Source organism: Amblyomma mixtum, chromosome 5 (assembly GCF_055824585.1).
Source record: "Amblyomma mixtum isolate Tamu chromosome 5, ASM5582458v1, whole genome shotgun sequence".
Classification (NCBI taxonomy): Eukaryota; Metazoa; Arthropoda; class Arachnida; order Ixodida; family Ixodidae; genus Amblyomma; species Amblyomma mixtum.
Window position 1 is genome coordinate 71,910,758 of NC_143016.1, and position 12,972 is coordinate 71,923,729.

At 51.7% G+C, this 12,972-nt stretch overlaps 1 protein-coding gene across 4 annotated transcripts in view; it reads right to left on the reverse strand.

The window, feature by feature from the left end:
* The window catches only part of LOC149342632 (uncharacterized), a 185,350-nt gene that overhangs the window by 68,007 nt on the left and 104,371 nt on the right, over nt 1–12,972 (reverse strand). The gene's annotated exons all lie outside the window — the stretch shown is intronic.

Here is a 12,972-nt window from a genome sequence, read left to right on the forward strand (position 1 = left end):
GGAGTGTCGACAGACGCGTCGCCAGCTGTGTCGACAGACGCGTCGGCAGATGTGTCGACAGACGCGTCGGCAGCCGTGTCGAAAGACGCTCGGCAGGAGTATCGACAGACGCGTCGGCAGCGTGTCGACAGACGCGTCGGCAGATTCGTCCGTGTTTCGGCGTCACTGCTTAAAAGGCTCAAGGTTCCAGCATGAATAAAGGTTTGGTTTGGTTTGTTGGGGTTTAACGTCCCAAAGCGACTGAGGCTATGAGAGACGCCGTAGTGAAGGGCTCCGGAAATTTCGACCACCTGGGGTTCTTTAACGTGCACTGACATCGCACAGCACACGGGCCTCTAGAATTTCGCCTTCAAGAAATTCAGCCACCGCGGCCGGGATCGAACCCGCGTCTTTCGGGTCAGCAGCCGAGCGCCGTAACCAGGGTCGCACAGCTGACTGCTAAGCTAGGCAAGATGCCACAGGGAACCGTGGCCTACACTGATGCCGCGGTAGGCACGCTAGGAGACACCGTCTCCGTAGCCGTCGGGGACTCAGGCAGAACGTTACGCGTTGTAAGACACCTTGACTTAAAACCCCTTGTGGCGGAGGAGGTTGCAATAGCGATCGCTCTAACTCAGCCAGGTACCAAATACGTAGTAAGCGACTGCAAAGCCGCAATTAGAAATTACAGCAAGGGACGCATCCACGAAATGGCGGCTAAATATCTAAAAGACTTTATCCCAGCCCACAATATTCTAATTATCTGGACCCCAGCCCACTCGGGTCTGGTTGGAAACGAGGCCGCCCACAGGCTCGCCCGCTCCTCTTTACCTCGGGGAGCCGTGGACACCTCATACGAATTCAGCACTAAAGAGGAAACCAATACCTTTAATAGCATCACAGACATTCAGAAAAAGAACAAAAGGATCTATCCTCCTCCGGATAGATCGCTTAGCTCGGCTGAGGCCTATGACTGGAGAAGACTCCAAGCTAGAAACTTCGCATCCCCGCTCTGGAGGAGCTGGACAGGAGGTGACACGAGGGAGGATGCGGAGGTGTGCGAGTTCTGCGGGCATACCGCTACACTTGAACACATACTATGGAGATGCCCCAGTGCCCCAGGATATGGCAGAATCAATAATGCAGAGGAATGGGAGACCATACTCAGAAGTGCCGACCTTAGCATACAACGATACGCTACCCGCCTGGCAGCAGAAGCTGCGCGACTATACCGTTGCTAGTCTTCCAGCTGCGACGCTGCCCCTCCCCGGACGCCTGCGTGCGGACCCGGAGGGGCACGGGTCTTCTTCTGGCGGAAATAAAGTTTCTTCACTCACTCACTCACTGAGCCACGCATGAATAAAGGCGCATCTAGTGAATGCATGGGCTTCATAAATAAAATAAAAGGAGTAAAGTCAAGAAAAGGAAAATAAAAATGAAAATAAGAAAATAAAAATAAAAACAAAGTAAAATAAGATGTGAAAATAAAAATAAAAACAATAAATTTAGGAAAGGAGCAAAAAATAAATAAAAAGCACATTATGACAAATTAAAAGTAAATAAAAACACAGTGGCCAGGAAACGCTTTCGCCTTGCAGCACTTTAAAGAGCTAAAGTGCCCCCTGAATTTTTATTCTCTGGCGCCCGTTTCACGGCGTCGCCGTCGCTGTTGCCAGTTCGGCGCTCATTGCGTTCATTGGCATTGACGTTTTACACTCCGGTCATTTTAAGGAAAGGAAGCGCGCATAACTGGCTCCCGGGGTCAGTGGACGCCTGAATCGGTCTTTTGTGTTGTGTTTGCGGCTGCAAGAGCCGTTGCCTAGCAACCGTCGCGGTGGACACCCGAACCGCACCGTACAGGTTGGGAGCAAGTGGGAGAGCAAGAAGAAAGAGTAGGAGGGGCCGAAATAAAGAAAATGAAAGTTGTACTTGAGGAAAGGAAATTAGGCGCTGTCTCGCACATCTTGGTGGACACTCGTCATCCGTTTGTCGAAGAAAGTAGCAAGTGGGAGTGAAAGAAGCAAAAGAAAGGAAGCCCATAATAAATAAAATGAAATTGACGAAAAGTTACGCAAGAGGTTGCGCCGCTACGCGGAGGAGAGGCCACAGTTGGCACGATTCGAGTGCAAGGAAATACACCGCGAGCATGGACGGACGCCGTGAGCATGAACGGACGCCGCCAGCAGGGACGGACGCCGCGAATTTTAAATCATGGCGAGACACCTTAATCAAAGGAGTTCCGCCATATCCAATTCGGCCGTGTCAACTTCAATAACACAGTGGAACTGTAGAGGCTTTAAGGACCGCACTAAGCGGGCCAATTTCCGCCTCTACCTTGAAACTTTCGAGTCCTTACCAGCCGTGGTTGCCCTCCAAGAGCCAGGCCTGGGCGCCACAATTTCAAATTACACGACGTTCCAACAGGACCCCGCGTCTTGTCTTCTCGTTCACAAAGACTACACAGCCAACCTAGTGGATCTCGACCTCCAACTAGAGTACTCTTATGTAATGGTGACCCTCCTACCAGTCCGCCGCAGGGACCCACCGTTGCATATACTCAACGTGTACTGCTCTCCCAAACTAAAGCGAGTGACTTTTGCGGACCTCTTTAGCCGCGCGCTAAGAGTAGCGGGCCGCGATCCCCTGCTGATTGTGGGCGACTTTAACGCTCCCAGTCAGCAGTGGGGGTATCGCAAGGAGGAGTCGCGCGGGCGTAAGCTGGCGGAGCTTGCGTCCACGTTGGGCCTCACCCTCCACACGGACCCTGTCCACCCAACCCGGCTAGGAAATTCCGTGACACGGGATACGTGTCCGGACTTAACCTTCACTCGCAACATACGACACGCAGACTGGCTCAACACCGAGGAGACCCTCGGTAGCGACCACTGCATCATTAACACTACACTACGCACACGCCCCCTCAAGCGTCCAAGAACACAAGCCCATATCCCAGATTGGACGAAATTCAGGCAAAATTTTAACTCACTTGATAATACACCCATTTCCGCGCAAGGCTACACAGCATGGTCCCAACAGCTGCTGGCACACCTTTCCTCGCATGAAACACACATCCAGCTCTCAGAGGCGATCACGGACGTGGATAACCACCTTCTACACCTCTGGGAAGCCCGTCGCAGCCTCGTCCGCCGTTGGCGACGGCAGAAACACAATAGAAAGCTTAAAGCTCGAATTGCCGAGCTTACCCAGAAAGCGGCAGAGTACGCGGCCCAACTCGCCGACTCCAACTGGGTAGATAGATGCAACACGGCCGCGCGACAAATGTCCAGCCGAAACACGTGGCGTCTCTTTCGAGCCCTAATCGACCCAACCCAAACACGATCCGAAACACAAAAACATTTGCAGCGAGCACTGCACGCTTTTCCTGGCAACACGACTCAACTGGCACAGAAACTTCGGGACCAGTATCTGTGTACAGCCCAAGACCCCCGTGGATCTGCGTACTCTTATGCAGGCAGAGAGAACACGGAGCTGGATCAACCTTTTCAGCTCCATGATCTGCGGGCGGCTCTCGCCAAAATGAAACGGGGCACTGCGCCAGGACGGGATAAGGTCACCGTGAAGCTTTTGACGAACCTTCCCGACTTGGCATACCAGTCCCTCCTGGAATACGTAAATGCGATTTGGCGCGGGGACACCCCCCTGCCAATCGAATGGAAAACGGCTTTGGTCACATTTATTCCTAAAGCTGGCAAACCAATTGACACAGATAACCTCCGCCCCATCTCTCTCACCTCATGCGTGGGCAAACTAATGGAGACGATGGTGCGGGATCGGTTATCTACATATCTTGAACACAAACAAGTCTTTGCGAGCACCATGTTCGGATTCCGCCCACACAGATCCGCACAGGATGTCCTCCTGCAACTCAATCGGGAAGTCCTTGACCCCCTCGAATGCCCCCATAATGACCGGGTAGTACTCGCCTTGGATCTTAAAGGGGCATTTGACAATGTAACACATGAGATCATACTCACTAACCTAAGTCACACCGACTGTGGCCTCAACACATTCCAATACATAAGCCAATTTTTAATGGATCGTCAATCCTACATTCGAATTCAAGATAGAGACCATGGTCCTTACCTACTCGGCACGCGGGGAACCCTTCAAGGCGCGGTACTTTCCCCGCTGTTCTTCAATCTGGCCATGATGCACCTGCCGGCCCAGCTGAGTGGTGTCGCCGGCGTGCAGCACGCCCTGTACGCTGATGACATCACTCTGTGGGCCACGCAGGGCAGCACAGGAGACATTGAAACCAGCCTGCAAACAGCGGCGACGATAGTAGACCGCTACGCCCGCCGCTGCGGTCTTCAATGTTCCCCTCAAAAATCGGAATTTGTGCACCTCCGCCCCTCACAGAAGTGCACAACTAAAATATCTCTCTCTCTTGAGAGTGGTCCCATACGCGAAAGTGATGAGATACGGGTACTCGGACTCTACATCCACAAACACAGGCGGTCAGACACTACATTGGCCAAACTCCGTAAGGTGGGGGACCAGGTGGGCCGCATGGTCCGCCGGGTTTCCAACAAACGCGGCGGGTTACGAAGTAAGGATGCCTTGCGGCTGGCAAACGCCTTCGTAACTAGTCGAATTCTCTATTCGACTCCTTATCTCCACCTACGGAAACAAGAGGAGGACGCCCTTGAGGTCATCCTTCGCAAAATTGTTAAACGTGCCCTTGACCTCCCTATCACTACTTCAAACAGCCGGCTTATGGCTCTTGGGGTGGTGAATACTTTCCGGGAGCTCCGGGAGGCGCACCTTACAAACCAGTACACGCGCTTGTCGCTAACGGAGTCGGGTCGCCGCCTTCTTGCTCGACTCCATATCCAACACACCCCTCCAATGGAAGACAGGTTTCGCATCCCGGAACTGTGGAGACGTGCCCTCCACGTGCGGCCTCTTCCAGCAAAAATGTCACATGAAGACCATAATGGTCGGCGCCTGGCACGAGCGGAAGCGCTAGCCCGATATTATGGCAACAAAACAGGTGTATACTACGTGGACGCCTCCGGCCCTCACCATGGGGGATGGTACACGGCCGCGGTAGTTCACAACAGCAACACAGTTAACGGCCTAACTTTTAGAGCTCGCAGTGCAACACAAGCAGAAGAGGTCGCGATTGCTCTCGCGGCCTCACATTCCAATTCAAAATACATAATCACCGACTCGCGAGGGGCCTGTCGGAACGTCGAACAAGGCTGCACTCCCTTCCTAGCCTATCGAATATATCAAAATTGCATACGGGATACGGACCCCGCACACCGTTACCTCATATGGGCCCCTGCTCATCAGGGGTTGGTAGGAAACGAGGCAGCAGACGCAGCCGCCCGCGCGCTCTCTCACCGGGCTGTTTTCTCCTCCCCATCCGATCAGGAACCCGATTTTAATCCGGTCTATACATTCAAAGATATTACAACATATTATCAAAACTGTCATCGCCTTTACCCTAGCCCATGTAAAGGCCTGAAGAAGGCGGATGAGCGGCTCCTTCTCCGCCTTCTCACCAATACTTTGCTGTGCCCGGCAGCGCTAAAACATTTTGACCCCTCCTTTAGCGGCAGCTGCCCACACTGTAGTGCAGTGTCTTCTGACACCTATCACATGGTGTGGGCCTGCCCCTCCAACCCCGCTATTCCCCCCATCCCCAACCCAACCCGGGAGGACTGGGAGGCGACCCTGCTCGGCTGCCACGACTTACACGCCCAACAAGCCTTAGTCGGGCGCACCCGGGCGGCGGCAACCGCCACTGGGGTCCCATACTAGGGACCTCCACCTAGTGTTTGTAAGGATCGGTCCCTTACGGGCTGATCCAAACATACCTCCAGTTCATTCGAAATAAATGTTTTCACCACCACCGAGCACGAGCCATTAAAGGCTGTCTCCCAACTGCGCAGACTACAACAGAGCCCATCTGGCAGGGAGCTCCTAAAGAAACTGGGCCGCGCCGATCAAATTCAAGAGATACAGAGGACAGAAACAATCCCGGACGAATATCGCAACACACTAAATGTAACGCCAATACCCCGGAACATGGATCCTAACCTACACAAAGCACGCAGAGAGGCAAGGGCTGAATACCTACAAAAGACATCAGTACCCCAAGAAACGACGGTATACGTGGACGCAGCCACATACACCAGAACAGCGGGGCAGCACAAGAGCAATGCGGTAACAACGGTGATTGACTCAACCCTACGCGAGATCACCAGCGCATCACTACAAGACTGTACGATAGTCGAGGCTGAGGAAGCGGCCGTCGCTCTAGCGGCAGCGGAGGGCTATCGATCTAAACGGTGTCTAAAAATCCTTACAGACTCACAAACAGCATGCCGCAACTACCTATGCGGCAGAATAGGGCACAGAGCGCTCCGCATACTCCGCTCTGGGGGCCACATAACACAACGACAAACAAACGAAGAACCAATCAGGCATACGATAGTATGGACGCCGGGACACGCGGGAGTAACAGGGAACCAAGAGGCCGACAGGATAGCTCGAGGGTACACTTATTACCGAGCATCCAACGTAGGCGACCTCGAGGGGAACGAACCTGTACCCCAAGATTATTCGGCGATTCTAAATTATTACAAGGGCTGCAGAAAGCGGTATCCACCACCGGACAACTCCCTTAGCAGAGAGGACTCTGTCGCGTGGAGGCAGCTACAGACGGGCTCCTACCCGAACCTACACGTACTCAACAAAATGTATCCAACACAATACAATGACAGATGCCCTTGTGCCAAGAACCCCCCACTCCGTACCACATAACGTGGGCATGCCAGAGAATAAGCGTGGTACCAGTGACAACAAACCCGAGTGCGGAACAATGGGAGGGAGTGCTCTCCAGCGATCGCCGGGTCGACCAAGAAGGTCTGATTCGGCGAGCAAAACTGGCAGCAGCATCCAGCGGAGTCCTGGACTAAGGGCAACCGACCTTTGAGCAAGATGGACGAAGCCATCTCAAAACCGCCGAATACAACCGAATCTAGAGCTAATAAAGTTTTCACTCACTCATTAAAGGCTTTCGCCTAAGAATCAAGTGTTATTGTGAGAGGTGTTTCTTTTTATGTGTAGCATATTGCAATCACTCAGTTCAGCCCTCGGGCGCGGCCGGGCAGCCACCAAACCACGTGACGTGACGTCACGACAGCCGGAGGAGAAACCGTAGGTAAATATGATGGCGATTCTTGGTGATAATTGGAAACACAGTAAACAGGGAAATAAAAGAGAAAAAAAAAGAAAAACAGGAAAAAAAACAAAAAAAAAAGCCGAGCATGGTGCCGGTTGCCACCGCCCCGTTTCAAAGGGGGCGCTCCTATCCATCCATCCATCCATCCATACGTCACGGAGGAAAAGCTGCTGAGGAAATCGAGTGCCGCCAAGCAATTACTCGCGCAATAAGACCGCGCAATATGCAACGCATTCTTGGCTTAACCAAGCTAAGCCTGGGCATCTTTTTTTGTTCTTGCTGGCGTTTAGGTCACTTTTCCTTGTTGAGCGGCAAGGTCAAAAAAAAAAGAAATAACAGGCTTTGCTGCAGCAGTAGTATGAATTATAAACATTTATTATGCACACTAATAAGGGTTCAAAGGTCTTGAGAGGTGGTTGGAGCCTTAGTTCAGAGGCTCTGCGGTCGTCGCTGCCGCCCTGGCCTGACGAAACATCTGCCATTGCAATTGGAGGTTGGAGCTGGACAGAGAGCCATCCCACTGTTCCTTTCTTTATATGTTTGGGGGTAAGGTGAAACTGATGCATTTCATAGAAAAGGAAACATAACAAAAATTGCTGGCGGTTGACCATTGCTAAGCACGGAATATCTGAAAATTGAACTTGAATACTGGTTTTGAGGAAAGAAAATGGCGCACTGACTGTCTCACGTTTCTCGGTGGAGACCAGAACCGTGCCCAACGGAAGGGATAAAGGAAGCAGTGAAAGCACAAAGGAAGGAAGAATAGTCGTAGTGGAGGGCTCCGGAAATAATTTCGACAACCTGGGGTTCTTTAACGTGCACTATATTGCACAGCACACGGGCGCCTTTTGCGTTTCGCCTCCATCGAAATGCGGCCTCTGCGGCCGTGTTCGAACCCGGGTCCCCCGTCTACGTAGGCGTGCGCCTTAAACACTCAGCCACCGCGGCCGGTGACGGAATATTGAGTGAAAGCAGGGTTTTGCAGGTGGACACCAACGCCACACACGGTACACGACAGCGAGATTGAGGTGTCCACTGACGCAGGAAGCCAGTTGTGTGCCTCCTTCAGTGAAAATGAACGGAGTCTACAACGTTGTCAGCGCTAATGTCAATGTTTTGTTTCATTTTCTGAGGAAAGGACGTACGCAGTAATTGTCTCGCATATCTCGGTGGATTCCGAATCGCGCCGTAGGGGAAGGGATGGAAGAGGGAATGAAAGAAGTGGTAATTAAAAATTGGTTTTTGAGTTAAGGAAATCGAGCAGTATCCGTCTCACATCTCGGTGGCCGACTGAACCGCGCCTTAAGGCAAGGATGAAAGGAGGAAAAGAGAGAAAATATGGCACATGGCTGACACACCTCCATCGCTCCTCCACTTGAAAGTCAAATTTCGGCGCCGATGTCCTTAGCTCGAATAAGCCAGTAATGCATTCGGTTTGAAAGACATTCTATTTTCCTCACAGCCGGCACAATTTTCGGTTCACATCAGCCCACAGACCCCTGTTCATTATTTTTTTGTGTGTTTATGTGTGCAATGCATGTTCATGTAATACAAATAATGTAATATCTTTTTTTCCGTGATTTACCTGCAAAATTCGATCGTCGTGTGGTCGCATTTCACTGCAGATAACATGCTAGAGGCTCGCATACTGTGCGATGTTTGCGCACGTTAAAGAGGGCCAGGTGGAACATATCCGGAACATATTCTGAGCCCTGCACTACAACGTCCCTCATAGGCTGAGTCACTTTGGGACGTTAATAAACCCCATCAAGCGATAACAAACCTTGTTCTTGGTGGCGTCTGTCGCATGTGGAGTTGGAATAAGGATTTCCACATCTCGGTGTACACCTGAACCAGAGGGAAGGCGCATAACTGCCCTCTTGCAACAGTGGACATATCAACTGTGCTTTAAGCTGTGGAGGTAGTGACAGTTCGTTGCTGAACGAGACAGTCCTTGCACGACGTACAAACTCTCGTCATGGCTCCACATTCATCGCCCCGCCTCGACGCCGCCAGACTCGGATCCCGCGCACCGATCTCTCGTTTGGGCTCCAGGTCACCAAGGCGTCCACGGACATGAGGCAGCCGACGCCGCAACCCGGGAGGACTGGGAGGCGACCCTGCTCGGCTGCTCTGACCTGCAGGCCTAACGGGTCTTGGTCGCGCGAGCCCGGGCGGCTGCCGACGCCACTGGGGTCCCGAACTAGGGACCTCCACCTAGTACTTGTAAGGGCTGGCCCCCTCTGGGTCAGCTCATGCAATACCTCCAGTAGTGCATGTGTAAATAAATGTTTTCCACAACACCACCGCGCGCTCTATCTCCGGGCGTTTCCCACGGGACCCGACGCCGACCAGGACACTGATTTCAATCCTATTTATACTTTTAAAGAAATATGCGAGTATTACAAATCCACGCACCAAACTCTTCCCACCCCCTACAAAGGGCTGGGGAAGGTCAACGAGCGGGTACTCCTGCGCCTGCTCACCAACACGATGTTGTGCCCGGCAACTCTGCAACATTTCCATCCTCAATTCGACGGGCGGTGCTCACACTGTGGGGAGGTGTCTGACACTTACCACATGGTGTGGGCCTGCCAGCAGAACCCATCCCTACCCCCTATTCCAAACCCCACCCGAGAGGACTGGGAGGCGACCCTGTCCGGTTGCTGCACCCTCGAGGCCCAAAGGGCCTTAACGCAGCGCGCCCGGGCTGCGGCAAACGCCAATGGGGTACCTGTCTAGGCATCCCACCTAGTGGTTGTAAGGGCGTGACCCTTCAGGTCACGACCCCCAACACCTCTCCCTATGATTTAATGTTTTCACCACCACCACCAAACTCAACGGGTCACAGATTTCGCTTCTCACTGGCATCAAGTCTTTTAAGTGCCAGACTCTTTCACACATATCGCACATCTACCCAAACGGACCGACTGACGGTACGAAGAGGACGACACATGCGTTATAGCATTTGCTGTCCTCATCATTCCATCCTTGCATCTCAAGCGCTAAAATTTTCTCTTGAGCAACCATCTGGCTGAAACAGCTATCGTGATTTTGTAGACGTGTCCGCATACAAGGGGACACGTAAAGTAAGACAGAAAGGAGCAGCAAAGCTTTGCGGTGTTCGCGTGGCTAGCGCGTGGCGATAACACTTTATCGCAAATGTGCGACCGGACATGTGTTTCGCGCAGTGCTAACAAGTGTGCTTCAGAGGGATAAAAAAGCGAAAGCGTACGTGGTTGGGCTAGTCGGTCAATCGTGGTAAATAAAAGGGGGTACTGCGCACAAAAAGACATAGACAAGAAGGTAACCAAAGGTAAAAAGAAGGTGTTACCTTCTTGTACTTTCTTTTTGTCCGCCGTCCCCCACTTTTATTTACCGTTGTTCGTGCTGAAGAAAATCACTGTATTCGATATATCGGGCTAAGCATGTGTGCTCTGTGCAACAGAAATTCGGGTTTAGGCGCTAACGCACCGAGGCACATAGTCACGCTGCAGTGCAAAAAGTGCTCTCGTCCAGTGTTATATCCGACACGTGCACAGGCGGTAAACACGCTGAAACACCTACAGTCTACGTCACTCTTCTAGAGCAGTGAGCCCCGCGCAATAAAATCCAGAAAGTACCACCGGTTTCCGTGCAGTGTTCGTGGTCAGCTCGCTTGCAAGACTGTGTGGCTCTACTTCCGCGCAAGAGTTGCCTCTAAAAGCTAGAAGCTGCGACGAGATGTGGATTTTTATGCAGGGAACTGCGTCGCTCAAGCGCTCTACGAACAAGTGACGCAGACTCTACACAGGCTGTAAATCAGCATATCCCTGCTGTCGCCGATAGTGCTTTTATTCGCCGGGAGGTATTTTGTTCACAAACTGCTTCACGATACCGCTCAGTTCGACGACAGTTGATCAGTAGAAACCTTTAAACTCGTTATTTTTGAATAATTAGCTTACGCTGACGAGCGAATACATCTCCAGAATCAAAAGGACACTCCCACAAATGCCAGTAACAATGAACTGTGTTTTAGTTGCCTCAGCTCGGCTTTCGTCCTCACCTATCGACACAATATGCCCTCTTGTACTTGTACAAAGACCTCCTTGAGACACCTCCCAGGTCACAGACAAGGGACATCCTGGCACTTGATTTGAAAGGAGCGTTGGATAACGTTCTACATAAACATATCCTGGAAAGCCTCGCCGATACCAGCTCTGGCGCAAGAACCTATAAATATATCAAAGCAGCACGGGGAGAGGCCTCCAGTGTGCGCCGGAAAAGTTGCTCATCCTGATGAACCCGAGGACACTCCTAGCGCAGAACATCACGGTGTATATAAAGAACCACCCGGTAAGGAAACCCACGGAGATCAAGATCCTAGGGCAGTATATCCCGCAGGAGCGACAGAATACCACCACTATGAAGAAGCTTACAGCATTCACCGAGCAAATACTCCTGATGATACATCATATTCGAAATAAACACCGTGGCATGAAGGAAAGGGACACCATCCGCTTAGTGCAAGCTTTCGTGATTTCTCGGATAATGTACGGGACGGCATTCCTTAACCTCTCCAGGTAGGAAATTGAAACGTTGGAGACGCTGATCAGGAAAGCTTACAAGGCGGCACTGGAGCCACTGAACTCCACGCCAACGGCAAAGCTCATTGCTCTAGGAGTACATAATACCCTCAAAGAGATGTGGGAAGCACAATGGCTCTCACAACTCAATAGGCTCACACTCACAAACCCCAGCAGAGAACTGCTCTAGAAGATCCATGTTAATCTGTCCTATACAATAGACCAAAGAGAAGAGGTCCCACGCGATGTGAGAAGAGACATCAACGTGAACCCGATTGCGAGGAGTAGCGTCCTGCATTTAACCTCGAGAGGAGAAAAGCAAGAGGGGAAGCCCTGCATAAGAAATATGACAAGCAACCTAACGCCTTTACGTGGACGCAGCAGGACCAAAGAATGGTGTCATGACTGTTGTGGTTTCAACGCCTTCAGGATCGATGGTGAACTGCGCCTCGATGAAAACATCTAACCCCACTCACGCAGAGGAGGCAGCTATTGCATTAGCTGTAGCATCTAACCCCAACGCCGTTGGGCTCACTGATTCCCAGAACGCCTGTCGCAACTTTAATAACGGATTCATCCACAGGTCAGGGTGGTCATTGCTGACTAAGCATCCACCCAGCCAAGCCTTACTCACCTGGTTTCCCGGTCACCTGGAACTACCAGGAGGAAACGAAGCCGCTCACAGGCATGCCCGAGCACTTCTATACCGGGCGTCTCAACATGCCGACCATGAAGGGTGCTGCGACCTAATTAATAGGTTTAGCAATGTATTCTGACAATCTCTCCCCATACAGAACAGCCAGAAAGGAGTACCCAACACCACATAAATCCCTTAATATGTTAGAAGAGAACACGCTTAGGGGACTGCAAACCAACAGATGCCCAACGCGAGCTAAGTTACACTAGTGGTACCCTACACTACACTCTCCGCCGTGTCCACACTGTGGAGAAATAGCTAACCTCTACCACATGATGTGGGCATGCTAATTTAATCCCTTAGTTGACCCACTGCAAACCCATCCGAGGAGCTGTGGGAGGTTATTCTGCTCAGCGATGATCCTGACCGTCAGCACTGCCTGGTGGGGAGGGCCAGCGCAGCAGCAATAACCACCAGAGGACTACCGGACTAGGTGGCCCACTCACATGTTCTAAGAATATCTCAAATACATATGTTTTCAATCAATCAATAAATAGCTCCCTCAACCTCTTGTT